This window comes from Nilaparvata lugens, chromosome 8, assembly GCF_014356525.2.
Source record: "Nilaparvata lugens isolate BPH chromosome 8, ASM1435652v1, whole genome shotgun sequence".
NCBI lineage: Eukaryota > Metazoa > Arthropoda > Insecta > Hemiptera > Delphacidae > Nilaparvata > Nilaparvata lugens.
The window spans coordinates 34012238-34027302 of NC_052511.1; the positions used below are offsets into that span (position 1 = coordinate 34012238).

Consider the following 15065-nt stretch of genomic DNA (forward strand, 5'->3'; position numbering starts at 1 on the left):
TTTTCTCATTTATTCCCATTTTTATGTGTTTTTTAAATTTTTTTATCTATTTATTTTTTTTCATTTTATTTTTTTTTAATTTTTATTTTTTTTTAATTTTTTTTTCTATTTTTTTTTATTATTATTTTTTTTTTAGGTTTGGTTGACCTGGATGGCCTTGAGGTTAGGTTTGGTTGACCTAGATGACCTTGAGGTTAGGTTTGGTTGACCTGGATGGCCTTGAGGCTAGGTTTGGTTGACCTGGATGACCTTGAGGTTAGGTTTGGTTGACCTGGATGGCCTTGAGGTTAGGTTTGGTTGACCTGTATGGCCTTGAGGTTAGGTTTGGTTGACCTGGATGACCTTGAGGTTAGGTTTGGTTGACCTGGATGACCCTGAGGTTAGGTTTGGTCAACTTGGGTGACCTTGAGGTGAAGGCAGGTTCTGGGACACTTGTGTCCCAGAACCCGCCTTTTTATACTACTTATAGATAGTTTTTTGGGAACAATTTCTTTTTACAAACATATGTTGATAGAGCGATGTGCTCAATTTGGATGGCCTTTGCTAGTCTACAGATTTCTAGATTTCTGCTTCTTACATCACAATTCTCTAGCTTTCCATTTCAATTGGCTCCAGTTAACCTAAATTCTGATATTTTCACACTTTAAGGTAATTAACTTATTTTATTCTTCATATCCCCTCTTGTGCCCTTTTTTATATGATGCTTAGCAAGAAAATACATAATTAAAAATTTTGCTTTGATTTGTTACAGGCCTCTATCGGTTGGAGTGAATTAAACATCGGATTTGGTGACACGAGGTGATACTTCAACACTAAATTTATTAAGACAGGTCAGTAATTGGTTGATAATACTGTTTTTATTTGTCTCCTTATCATATTTCCTTTCAAATTCGACGATATTGCATGTAGACATTTTGTGGCTTTCCTGTATCTTCTGGCGTTTCTGCTTGTTGATATTGATGTAGGCCGGTTAGGTTATCTTCTATCGATTGGTGAGGCTGTCCTATTGATAATTCATCCTTCATAAATTTAAAGCCCCGGTATCTGGTGTATTCTTTCAAATAACTCCTTGCTCCTTTAATAATAATTTATTTTAATTGATCCAAAGCTTTCCATTTATTTTCGTTCAATACTATCCACATAGTTTCTTTATCAACAACCTTAATCATATCAGGAAACAATTTCATAAAACAAGATTCCTCATAGACCATAAATTTCTTCAATAATATTATCCCCTTCATTACTTCATTAAATCACAATTTTTAACAAACATCACAGCCTTAATAACAAACAATTTTATCATACAAGATTTCCAACAGTCAACAAATTCCTTCAACAATAACACGGTCTTAATTATAACATCAATAACAATAACATCACTTTCCATTATCATCACAGCCATAATAACAAGCATAAAACAGTAATTCAATACATTTTCCATCTCTTTAATAATATCGCCTCTCAACATATAGTAGCCAGGTACTTTCACTTTCCTTATATTACTTCTTATTTCTTTCAATCTTCTCAAACACCTTCCATCCTTCATCAATCTCCCACGGTAATCCAATTTATTGTTGCCCATGCATGAATCCATCATAGTTTTGTTAGTAGTTCCATTTTATCCCATTTATTTGGTCCGTTTTTCCAGTCACAATGCTGAGCAGCTCCCTTAAAGCGTACGGTATGTGCCGCGGATGCATGCCGTCGGTCCCTTGTCCTCCATCCTGGTGTCGGTCGTCCGGTGTCCTCCTCGGCTGCTTGAAGCATGCATGTGGACTCCATCGGCATGTGCGGTTCCTCCCTTGTCACTTCCACCTCCAGGCCTTGCGATGCTGGTTCCTTCGGTCCTGTAGTCCGTCCTCCCAATCCTCCATCTTGGGGTCCTTGATGTGCCTCGGTGGGGTCCATTTATGCGCGTGTGCAGGTCCTGTGCGCAGATGCATGGTGGTGGTCCCTTCCTGGCGACTGTTTGCATTTGGTAGTGATTCTTCAGTGGCGGGTTGCTCTTCCTGGCGACTGTTAGTGTTCTCCGGCGGTGATGGATCTTCGGTGGGGAACAGGATACTTAATAGGGGTTGTTGTTTGTGGTGTGTTTTAAGTGCATGGTGGGTGGCGGTTTTTGGTGTTGGTTTCTGTTCTTCTAATAATATTTCCGGTAAATCGTTGACAAAGGTGGTATATGAGACTGAGGTATCTTTTTTTATCAGGATAGAAAGAGATTGACAAAGTATTTCTAATTTATTGATTCTCATCAAAATTGTCATGAGGGATAATCCACACATACTTGAAATACTGAGAGAATTTCATCCAAATATAATGATGTTTAGTGGTATTCAGATGGTAAAGACCATATTGACCAGCATAAAAAGTGATTGACCAGGTATTTCAAATTGTCAGTTTCGTTTCATATTTGGCATACAGGATAATTTACATATACTCAACATACTGTTGAAATTTCATGAGAATATCTTGACTATTTCGGGTGGTTGGGGGTTGAAAACCCTATTGATCAGGATAAAAAGTAATTGACCAGGTATTTCTATTGTCCAATTTGTTTCAAATTCAGTATACACAGGATAATTTACACATACTCAACATACTGTTGGAATTTCATAAGAATATCTTGACTATTAGGTATTGTTAGGGGTTAAAAACCACATTGACCAGCATGAAACGTTATTGACCGGGTATTTCTAACTGTCCAATTTGTTTCAAATTTGGCATACAGGACGATCCACACATACTTCACATACTATTGAAATTTCATAAGAATATCTCGACTATTAGGAGTGGTCTGGGGTTAAAAACCCTATTGACCAGCATAAAAATTGATTGATCGAGTATTCCTAAATGTCCGATTTGTTTCAAATTTGGCATACAAGATAATTTACACATACTCAAAATACTGTTGAGATTTCATAAGAATATCTTGATTATCAGGGGTGGTTAGGGGTTAAAACTCCTATTGACCAGGATGAAAAGTGATTGAAAAAGTATTTTCAATTGACCAATTCACGTCAAAATTGTCATGAGGAATAATTCGCACAAACTTGAAATACTGTCAGAATTTCATCCAAATATAATGATTTTTAGTGGTATTTAGAGGGTAAAAACCCGATTGACCAGCATAATAAGTGATCGACCAGGTATTTCAAGTTGTCCGTTTTGTTTCAAATTTGGTATACAGAATGATCTACACATACTTCACATACTATTGAAATTTCAAAAGAATATCTCCACTATTAGGAGTGATAAGGGGTTAAAAACGCTATTGACCAGCATAAAAAATGATTGATTGAGTATTTCTAAATGTCTGATTCGATTCATTTCAAATTTGGCATACAGTATAATTCACACATACTCAAGATACTGTTGAAAATTTATAAGAATATCTTGACTATTAGGGGTAGTTAGGGGTTAAAACTCCTTTTGACCAGGATAAAAAGTGATTGACAAAGTATTTCTAATTGACTGATTCGCGTCAAAATTGTCATGAGGGATAATTTGCATATACTTGAAATACTGTGAGAATTTCATCCAGATATAATGATGTTTAGGGGTATTTAGAGGGTAAAAACCCTATTGACCAGCATAAAAAGTGATTGATCGAGTATTTCTTAATTTCCAATCTGTTTCAAATTCGGCATACAGGATAATTCCCACATACTCAAAATACTGTTGAAATTTCATAAGAATATATTGACTATTAGGTATGGTTAGGGGTTTAAAACCACATTGACCAGCATAGGGGTTAAAACTCATATAGACCAGGATAAAAAGTGATTGACTGGGTATTTCTAACTGTACGATTCGTTTCAAATTTGACATACAGGACAATCTACACATACTATTGAATTTTCAAAAGAATATCGCGACTATCATGAGTGGTAAGGGGTAATTGGTAATCGTCACCAATCTTTGTGACAATTATTGCTTGTTATGCTGCTCTCTACAATAACCTTGATTTTCCCATTGTTGTAATTCATGGGGTTATGGTTATGGTAATCAATGCTCATTTGAAAGTCTTGTCTAGGGGATTGGAAAGAACTGTAAACTACATTGTTAGATAAATTACTAGCAATTGTTTCACAAACATAATCATCCAACTTAGTGATTGCTACAGCATTCTTGTTACATTTATTTTTTACAACACAAATTTCCTCTTGATCATGATCAATATGATTTTGGACTTTATTGAGGTTGGATAACAGATCCTGATATTTTTCATTTTGGTTATCTCTTTCACATTCAAAAGTGATAATGTGTTGGTCAAGTCTAACTTTAGAATTTTCGACACTTCCATTAACAGCTTGTACTTTATCTTCAACATGGCTAATCTTAATATTAATAGAACTAATGTTTGAATCGAGATTAAGGGTTTTATCCTGCAATTTTGAAATGTTTTCCTGATTTTCATTCATTAAGGCCCTCAATTCAGAATTCATCTTGTATTGTTCAGCTAAGATTTCTTGCTTCATTGCCATACTATCCAACCTTAACTTCTCAATGTTTTCATTACCTTCTTGAATAGACTTTTCAAGTCGCTTAGATTGTTCCTGACTGTCCAGATTGGTCTTGAATCTTGTTAGATTGATCTTGGATTTGTTTCATTAACTGTAATAATATAGTATTGGTATCCATAGTGGTAGTATTAACTGGACCATTAGTATTTGTAGACGCCTCGTTTGAGTTAGTTAATACTAAATGTAGGCTATCATCGTCAACTTGAACAACATTACTAGGTTGATTATAACTTTTATTAAAGCTAATCTGATCTAGAAATACATGTCTGACCGTATTTTCATCAATATCTAATCCACTAGTACTCGATTCCTCAAGATTGCTTGATGTATTTTCTAATAAGATAGTGTCTCTAGACATTTCATCATCACTACTTCCTGATTTATCAGATATGGCTATTATACTTAATAATGATCACTGAGAAAAAAATTTATTGGGGTAAGCTATCAATTTTGGTAAGGTTCTACAACAGGGGTAACAATTTGGGGTGAGGTCCCACCAGGGGTACCAATTTGCAGTGTTTTGGTGATTAAACTGTACTGGACAGTCGGGCCAAAACTTGTGTTGGATAAGACATCGGTTTCCTTTTATATAAATCATGGGTAGCCCTGTATTAATTTATCCTAAAATAACTAATTCTAATATGAGAAGGGATAATATAATGACTTGAAAGCATTTTGGCTAACTGTGATTTAACAAACTGTTAACATTGTTAGTTAACCTCAAACTTGTAAAACAACTATCAAGTGTGGTTTCAATTTTATGATTTAGGTAATAATTTTTAAACTAGTGATTATATGATTCAGTAATATCATAATAGATTGATTTAATATTATGAATGTTCAAGATATAAGAAGCTATTGTAAAATGTTACAATAATGAAGCTAATACCAGAATAGGCCTACCCACTAATAATATTAGTTATTTATAGGCATATTAGGGACTATGGTTACATTTGACCTAATGAACTTTTTGAATACAGTATTTTGATAAGATAAAACATTATTTATTTCAATATGACTAGTATCAAATCAATCTTTTGAAAAATTCTCCAAATAAACTGTAAATATCAGCAATCATTCTTATTGATAGGCTACAATTTAATTATTAGTTCAGTACAATGTATGGTCCTTATTCCTTATTTCTTTTTGTCCTTGAATACTCCCTTGTATCAGTTTATTGTTTGAATACTATCAATATATTAAAACCATACTAAATTATTACATCAAAATTTCTTTTAATTAGATAATTGCTTTCTTACATGTAATGTTTCATTTGATTTCAGACCAAAGTGGGAACAGAACTGCAGATACATATTATACTAAAATCCACCATGACAGATGAATATGATGCCAACTAGTTGGATTAGATTTGAAAAAAAGTTCTTCTCCTTTCTACATCTGATGAAAGCTATTTTCAGTAAGTTGCACTCTATTTCCTTCAATAATCAACTTTTTAACATACATAAACAAACTTACTTGTAACCTTTACAAACAAACTTAGGCTACCTACAATATATTCAAGAATTACTGGAGCAGTTTTAAGATTTGATGTCAGGCCCTATTAATAACCCTAATACAACAGTAATTGCAATTTTTAGTGTGTATAAGTTAAATAATGTTCATTAATTCCAAACACTAACAGGTGATTAAACTGTTAGAATTGTTGGTTAACCTCAAACTTGTAAAAAAACTATTTGGTGGTTTTACTTTCATGATTCAATACCTTTTAATCTAGTGATTATATGATTCTGTAATAATGGATTGATTTAATATCATAGATGGTTATGATATAAAAGAAGCTATTGTAAAATGTTACAATAATAGAACTATTCATAACACCATAATAGGCCTACTCACACTAATTATTAGTTATATTTATTAGGGACTAGAGTTACATTTGAACTAATTTTTTTTTTTTAATATTTTGATTAGATTAAAGCATATTTATTCCAATATGACCAGTATAAAATCACCTTCTTGAGAAATACTTTACTTTAAATAAATTGTAAATAGAAGCAATCATTCTCATTGATAGGCTACAATTTGATAATTAGTTCAGTACTATGTAAGGTCCTTGAATACTCTCTTGTATTGGTTTATATTATTATAAACAGTGTTATATCATTTAATATCACTTATTAAATTCCTTTCAATTAGAAAATTGCATTCATACATTTAATGTTTCATTTGATTTCAGGCAAAGGTGGTGGCGTGCTACCAATTTCTCCTAAATAGGTTGGATAGCATTTCACACCTATTAACCTAAAGGAAGTTATCGGCTCCAAAATGGTAGATTCTTGATAAACTATGAATGGACCTATTGCTTAGGAATGAGAAATCCAGTTTTCAGAGCAAACCAACTTATAATCTTCAGAAGAATTTTGGCAATATACAACACAAATCCACAAAACAATACCTTACACACTTAAGCATCTAACATCATTACAAGCTAAATACTTATCCATTTATATAGTTGAAAAACAATGGCTAAAGGCTTGTAGACACACAAAACAATTTTATACAAAATTAGAACACCATAAAACTGTTCAAAACTCAATTTAAAACATTAAAAATTCAATTAAACAGAAAAATATTCAGAGAACACAAAATTAGAACACATAGCCAGCCACCATTTTTTAGAGAGAAGACCTAACAAGTACAGAGTAAAGCCCCACCTCAAAACCAGTGTCGACGTCATGAACACGTCACCGATATTAAATTCCAAAAAATTATAAATTACAAGATTAGAATTTACATTTTACATTTGTTCTCAATAAAACTTTATTTCAAAACTGTTATTTTAAATTTATATATATATCCTCTATATTTATAATGATCTATTTATTTGTTAATTCTGTAAACTCAGTTTCGGTGATACCATGGAATGTGCAACACAATTATTTACGATAAATTCTCAGTTAAAAAGTTGTCCACATATCGATTACTCTGATATTTACTATCAAGTTTTATAGATCTAGAATTGAAGATTCGATTTTAATTGAGAAAAAATGTAATATTACAGTGGGAATAGAACTGCAGACGCATATACTAAAATCCACCATGACAGATGAATATGCTGCCAAACTACAGTTGGATTGGATTTAAAACTCCTTTCTACATCTGTTGGAAACCATTTTTAGTAAGTTGCACTCTACTATTTCCTTCAAGAATCAATTCTTTCACCATTCCTAAACAACTTACTTTACAGCCTCAAAAACAACTTCATAAACAACCTTTACAACCAAACTTCCCTACAATATATTCAAGAATTACTGAAGCAGTTTTAAGATTTTAAAATGATAACTTTATAATTGAATAGGCTCAGATTTTCATTTCATATGAAGCAAAAATTTTTGTAGAACATGCTGTGAATTAGTATAGTAATTTCCAAAGAACCATATTGGAGACTTGAGTCACAAGAAAAATTGGGTCAGAAGTGCAGCTGCAGAACTAAGTTACATAGTTCTATCAATGATTTATATGTTAGTATTAAGTGAATGTGAATGCTTGTAAAGATTAATGTATCTTATGCCCCAAGTAACAAATAATATTTAGTCATCTACTTAATTAACCTATTACAAACAGGCATTTGCCCTTAACAGTAAATTACAAAATTAGAATTATTGATTGAAAATTAGTCCAAATATTGAGGTTATGAGTCAAATTTTTTTGTTTCTTTAAAGATTTGCACTCCAGAAGAAGGAAGGAATTCCTTAGAACAAGGAACAATAATTCAATTTTTTAAATGCTCTTGTCTCAAAATTTCAGATTTTAGAATTATTGATTCTTGTTCTAAGGTACAGTTTTAATGTTGGATATGTAACAAGAAGTTTGACGAATGAGTGAACTGGCAGAAGTGTGAACCGCGGCTAGAGTCGGTTTAAGGTTGTGCAAAGGCTAAAAATAAAATTTATACTGGTCATATTTTTTAAAGTTTTTCGGTTTGTATATCATCAAGCTATCAAAATGAAAAGGTATTCTCAGGAAAACATTTTTTCCGATCATTACTTTTTGAGATATGAGAGCCTAAAGTTTAAATTTTTGGGTCAAAACATTTAAAATTCGGTAAAAGATAAATCCTTGAGATTTAGAGGATAGATTCTTCATTGTATTGTTGAACTATTTAAAAATAAAATTCTGAAAATATCCATTTAATCGAAAATACAAGGTTTCTGGGCCACTCTGTATCTATATAGAACAAGACAATTATTTATCATGGAAATATTGGTTGGTTCTGAATTTATTTATCCTTTTGTGGATACAATCACAAATCATATAAATATAATATAAAAATCAGAAATAAAATATAAATTGCTAGCAGGCCCTCTTAATTTCATGTCTATATTGACTGGACTAATATGGTTGCAACTTTGAGCGAGTTAGTGTGAATGCATTACTGGGAAAAAAACATACCTATAGCCTTTTTTCTTTAGGGCTACTTTTGAATAATACTTGAAAATAGAAATCAAAGAAAAATAAAAATAATATTATTCCAATATTTTTATTTCTAAGAAGAAATATGCCAATTTTAAAATGGGTACTTGAATTTCTGTTTTTTACATACCTACAGGTATGGTTTGAAAAGAAATACGGCTATCTACTACAGTGCAGTGTAAATATGGCCTAAAATGCTAACCTTGCTAACACATAAAAATAAACATACAATAAAAATAAGTAACATCCATATTTACATAACCAAAAATGTCATATATTCAACTATAAAGGAATAGCACATTCGCTCCTGGGTGGCACATATATGTGCCACATGACTAATCAACTCCTCCCAATAAAAAATTAGGTTTACTTCATATATACCAGTCAATTAATTTAGGATACTCCACACATTCCAAATCATATCACCTGTTGAAATGAATATTTCCCTTAACAGTAATTTGAATAACTCTGGAAGATCGTTAAATTCCTCAAGTTTCTCAAATTTCAGGGTTTTTTCACTCGTGACACATATATGTGCCACTCGGTCTTTATATAGAATGGTGAGTGTAAACAAAGGATAGTGTATAGCAGGTTGCCTCGATCGCGTTTACATACGCGGATGAGATGGCATGAGCCTACGTGGCAAACGCCGGCTTCCCATAAGAATTACATACAAAACACCGCGTCAAATATCACTTCCTCACATAAAAACCGCTGTATTGATAAAAAATATGAATATGCTTTTCAATTCAGAAAGAAACAAGCTCCACATCAATGTATTTTGAAAACATTAATTCATTTCGAAAAGTGTAGAAAGTCCTTGAATCTATCACTATATTCAATCGGTAAAACCTATTCATATTTGTGAAATTGCTGGTAACTTATTTGTTTTGGACTTATTTTAAACAATAATATGACAAAATGAAGCGAACTTATTTAATTTTATGTGGTCGTCCAATAATATTTAAAAATGATTGTTTCTTATTTGACAATTGTTTGTGAAAATTGATAGTTGTATCATCGCCCGGAATGCTAGTTGCAAGCATTTGTATTAAGTTGCACTCTACTATTTCCTTCAAGAATCAATTCTTTCACCATTCCTAAACAACTTACTTTACAGCCTCAAAAACAACTTCATAAACAACCTTTACAACCAAACTTCCCTACAATATATTCAAGAATTACTGAAGCAGTTTTAAGATTTTAAAATGATAACTTTATAATTGAATAGGCTCAGATTTTTAATTTCATATGAAGCAAAAATTTTTGTAGAACATGCTGTGAATTAGTATAGTAATTTCCAAAGAACCATATTGGAGACTTGAGTCACAAGAAAAATTGGGTCAGAAGTGCAGCTGCAGAACTAAGTTACATAGTTCTATCAATGATTTATATGTTAGTATTAAGTGAATGTGAATGCTTGTAAAGATTAATGTATCTTATGCCCCAAGTAACAAATAATATTTAGTCATCTACTTAAATTAACCTATTACAAACAGGCATTTGCCCTTAACAGTAAATTACAAAATTAGAATTATTGATTGAAAATTAGTCCAAATATTGAGGTTATGAGTCAAATTTTTTTGTTTCTTTAAAGATTTGCACTCCAGAAGAAGGAAGGAATTCCTTAGAACAAGGAACAATAATTCAATTTTTTAAATGCTCTTGTCTCAAAATTTCAAATTTTAGAATTATTGATTCTTGTTCTAAGGTACGGTACAGTTTTAATGTTGGATATGTAACAAGAAGTTTGACGAATGAGTGAACTGGCAGAAGTGTGAACCGCGGCTAGAGTCGGTTTAAGGTTGTGCAAAGGCTAAAAATAAAATTTATACTGGTCATATTTTTTAAAGTTTTTCGGTTTGTATATCATCAAGCTATCAAAATGAAAAGGTATTCTCAGGAAAACATTTTTTCCGATCATTACTTTTTGAGATATGAGAGCCTAAAGTTTAAATTTTTGGGTCAAAACATTTAAAATTCGGTAAAAGATAAATCCTTGAGATTTAGAGGATAGATTCTTCATTGTATTGTTGAACTATTTAAAATAAAATTCTGAAAATATCCATTTAATCGAAAATACAAGGTTTCTGGGCCACTCTGTATCTATATAGAACAAGACAATTATTTATCATGGAAATATTGGTTGGTTCTGAATTTATTTATCCTTTTGTGGATACAATCACAAATCATATAAATATAATATAAAAATCAGAAATAAAATATAAATTGCTAGCAGGCCCTCTTAATTTCATGTCTATATTGACTGGACTAATATGGTTGCAACTTTGAGCGAGTTAGTGTGAATGCATTACTGGGAAAAAAACATACCTATAGCCTTTTTTCTTTAGGGCTACTTTTGAATAATACTTGAAAATATAAATCAAAGAAAAAGAAAAATAATATTATTCCAATATTTTTATTTCTAAGAAGAAATATGCCAATTTTAAAATGGGTACTTGAATTTCTGTTTTTTACATACCTACAGGTATGGTTTGAAAAGAAATACGGCTATCTACTACAGTGCAGTGTAAATATGGCCTAAAATGCTAACCTTGCTAACACATAAAAATAAACATACAATAAAAATAAGTAACATCCATATTTACATAACCAAAAATGTCATATATTCAACTATAAAGGAATAGCACATTCGCTCCTGGGTGGCACATATATGTGCCACATGACTAATCAACTCCTCCCAATAAAAAATTAGGTTTACTTCATATATACCAGTCAATTAATTTAGGATACTCCACACATTCCAAATCATATCACCTGTTGAAATGAATATTTCCTTAACAGTAATTTGAATAACTCTGGAAGATCGTTAAATTCCTCAAGTTTCTCAAATTTCAGGGTTTTTTCACTCGTGACACATATATGTGCCACTCGGTCTTTATATAGAATGGTGAGTGTAAACAAAGGATAGTGTATAGCAGGTTGCCTCGATCGCGTTTACATACGCGGATGAGATGGCATGAGCCTACGTGGCAAACGCCGGCTTCCCATAAGAATTACATACAAAACACCGCGTCAAATATCACTTCCTCACATAAAAACCGCTGTATTGATAAAAAATATGAATATGCTTTTCAATTCAGAAAGAAACAAGCTCCACATCAATGTATTTTGAAAACATTAATTCATTTCGAAAAGTGTAGAAAGTCCTTGAATCTATCACTATATTCAATCGGTAAAACCTATTCATATTTGTGAAATTGCTGGTAACTTATTTGTTTTGGACTTATTTTAAACAATAATATGACAAAATGAAGCGAACTTATTTAATTTTATGTGGTCGTCCAATAATATTTAAAAATGATTGTTTCTTATTTGACAATTGTTTGTGAAAATTGATAGTTGTATCATCGCCCGGAATGCTAGTTGCAAGCATTTGTATTAATGATATTTGTTTAAGACTTTATTAATTGACATATACCTAGAACCAATTTAGCGAAATCATGGAACTGTTCACCATGGTTACAAGTTATTTTTAGAACGTTGAACTGTCTGGTTACTAATAATTATTTTAGTTGTCTACTGGAAAGCGTAGTACCAACACGTTGCTCTTGTATTGTGTTTTTGTTTCTGCTCAGTGCAGTATTATTATTACTATTATTATTGACGATTATTAGTATATTTTATTGATTATTTTTATGGGACACAAATTTACAAAGGAAATACCATATATTATTCACGTTAGTATGATATTTTTTATTTCAATGTGTCCATGGGATAATTATAAATGCAAAAAAACACTTGTTTAAAGCAAGAATAGATCTTAATTATAATTTAAATAGTTCAAAAAATTATAACTTCAAATAATATAACATTAATTATTCATGAAATTATTCAACTACCTTACAGTACAGTAGTGTAATGCGCTTTATTTTTTGATAAAATAACAGCATTAAAGTCATTAAAAGTCATGATTATCTATTTTTTTATCATAATTAGGATAAATAAAAATCTTTATAATGTTTAAATGATGTTCATATATTCTTAGAGCTTATCTAGACTGTTTATTTTTGTGATAAAGCTAGGCAACCGTTGATGGGTTCGCATTGCTATGTTTCAGGAGTTGTTGATAAAATAACATTAATATCCTGAAATTCCTAAAGAAGCTGTTAGTTCTTTCCACAGACTTCATAAGGATAAAATTTCTAAATGAGAATAGAATCTGTTTAAGAGAAAGAACTAAAACGATGCAGAAAAAACTAATAGAAAGTACAAAAACTTATTTGAAATGGTATTATCAAATCAAATTGTGTGTTCAAACGATTTGTTTTAGACTCGCTGGTAACATTTATAGGATTTTTACTGAAAATTAGTTTGATATTGTTTCAAAGGGGATAAAATGCTGAACATTTTGATGTCTGTCACTTCTATGTAAAGTTGATGGTTGATTTGCTATGAGGGCTCAAAGTTTGGCATTTTTACATTTGAATGCATGTTAAGCCGGGGCGAGAGGTCGCAGCATGACGTCACACCATAGCAGGCTGCGTTCTCCACGCGTCTTATGTGATCAAGGCAACCTACTATTATACTATTCTTGAGTGTAAACCACCTGAACCAACCCATTTTTTTTTCAATTATAAGGAAATAGCAGTATCATCAAAGGCCAATGACATACATAAATACGTACACAAAATTCATCATTAGTAAATTATTATTATTGATCATGTTTTCAAAGTATAAAAATAAAAATCCAAGAAAATATTTGACTTACAGATAGAAAATTGAACTGTCCAATATGTTGTGAAATAAAAATAGTCCATTCAATAAACTTATTTGTGAATAAAACAATCATGTCAAAAAGGCTTTCTTTTATGAAAGTAGGGAATAATCATAAATTAGTAGTCCCAATACATGTGGAGAAATTGCAAATCAGTTCCTTGAATCAAAGAAGAACTCATCGTTTCGTACACTTCACCGCTTGCTCCCAATACTCTTTTCAAATTTCTTCTACATGTTTGCCTTTTTGCAACCAATGTCCAATCACTGCTACCCAAAGACGGATCCTCCTTCAAACACAGTTTTTCAACAACCTTTGAAATTCAACGATACATATGCACATATACAGAGTGAGTCATATGTATGAGAACCCTTCAATAATTTGGAAACTGTTGTAGATATAATTCTGTAACTTTTAGGATAAGTTATTGATAGAATACTCTACCTTTTAATGTACAACTGAGTTCCAACCCCACCTAAGGGGTTTACTTGGGGGTTGTAACTGGGATATTTAAAATGTAAACACCCATTGTGTGGTTAATCATTTTAAAGGTCTTTTTAAAACAAGAAAGATGGCATCAATAATAATGTTCTACGATACTTGTATCCAAAATGGCGGCTGATTGAAGTTTTAGTTTTTGAAGAAATGAGGGGTTGTAACTCAAATATTTAAAATGTAAACATCCATTGTGTGGTACATAATTCTAAAGGCCTTTTTAAAACAAGAATGACGACATCAATAAAAATGTTCTATGATACTTTTATCAAAAATGGCGGCTGATTAAAGTTTTAGTTTTTATAGAAATTATTGATAAAAGAAATAAAACTTAAAACAACACTTTTTTGATGAATAACGGAACACATTGAAAAACTGATTATTTATTTAGTAATCTGTTTGGTACTTTTTACATTTCATTTCAAAAGATGCTCCCGAAATGCTCCCCTTATTCTCTCGTTTGACAGTGTGCCAAACTGTCATAAATGTAAATGAGATGTCCTTATGAAGGTCTAAGTCAACCACTTATGAGGGGTTGAAATTCATTTATGTATGTCAAAAGGTAGAGTATTCGACCAATAACTTATCCTGAAAGTTACAGTATGTATATCAGTCTCCAACTTATAAAAGTTTTTAAGCTACATAATCAGCATTCTGAGAATTGATTACCGAGAAATTTTATATTTTACTCATAATAACCTATCAAGTTATCCCACTAAACTGTACATTTCATATTTTACAGGACCAAGAGCAGAGAGACTATACTCCTCATGAAGCTCAAATCAAGGACGATAGCAGTTCAAAGTAAAAATATATAATTAGTTATAAAATGAAAGTTCAATTTTTGTAATACTTAATAAAAATCATTGCATTTT

The 15065-nt window shown here is 31.4% G+C and overlaps 1 long non-coding RNA gene across 1 annotated transcript; it reads left to right on the forward strand.

The window, feature by feature from the left end:
* Positions 1 to 412: 412 nt before the first annotated feature.
* On the forward strand, positions 413 to 15065 carry LOC120352708. Its single transcript, XR_005572046.1, has 4 exons — positions 413 to 830; positions 5807 to 5940; positions 7546 to 7662; positions 14933 to 15065. It is a non-coding gene; the product is annotated as an uncharacterized LOC120352708 (long non-coding RNA).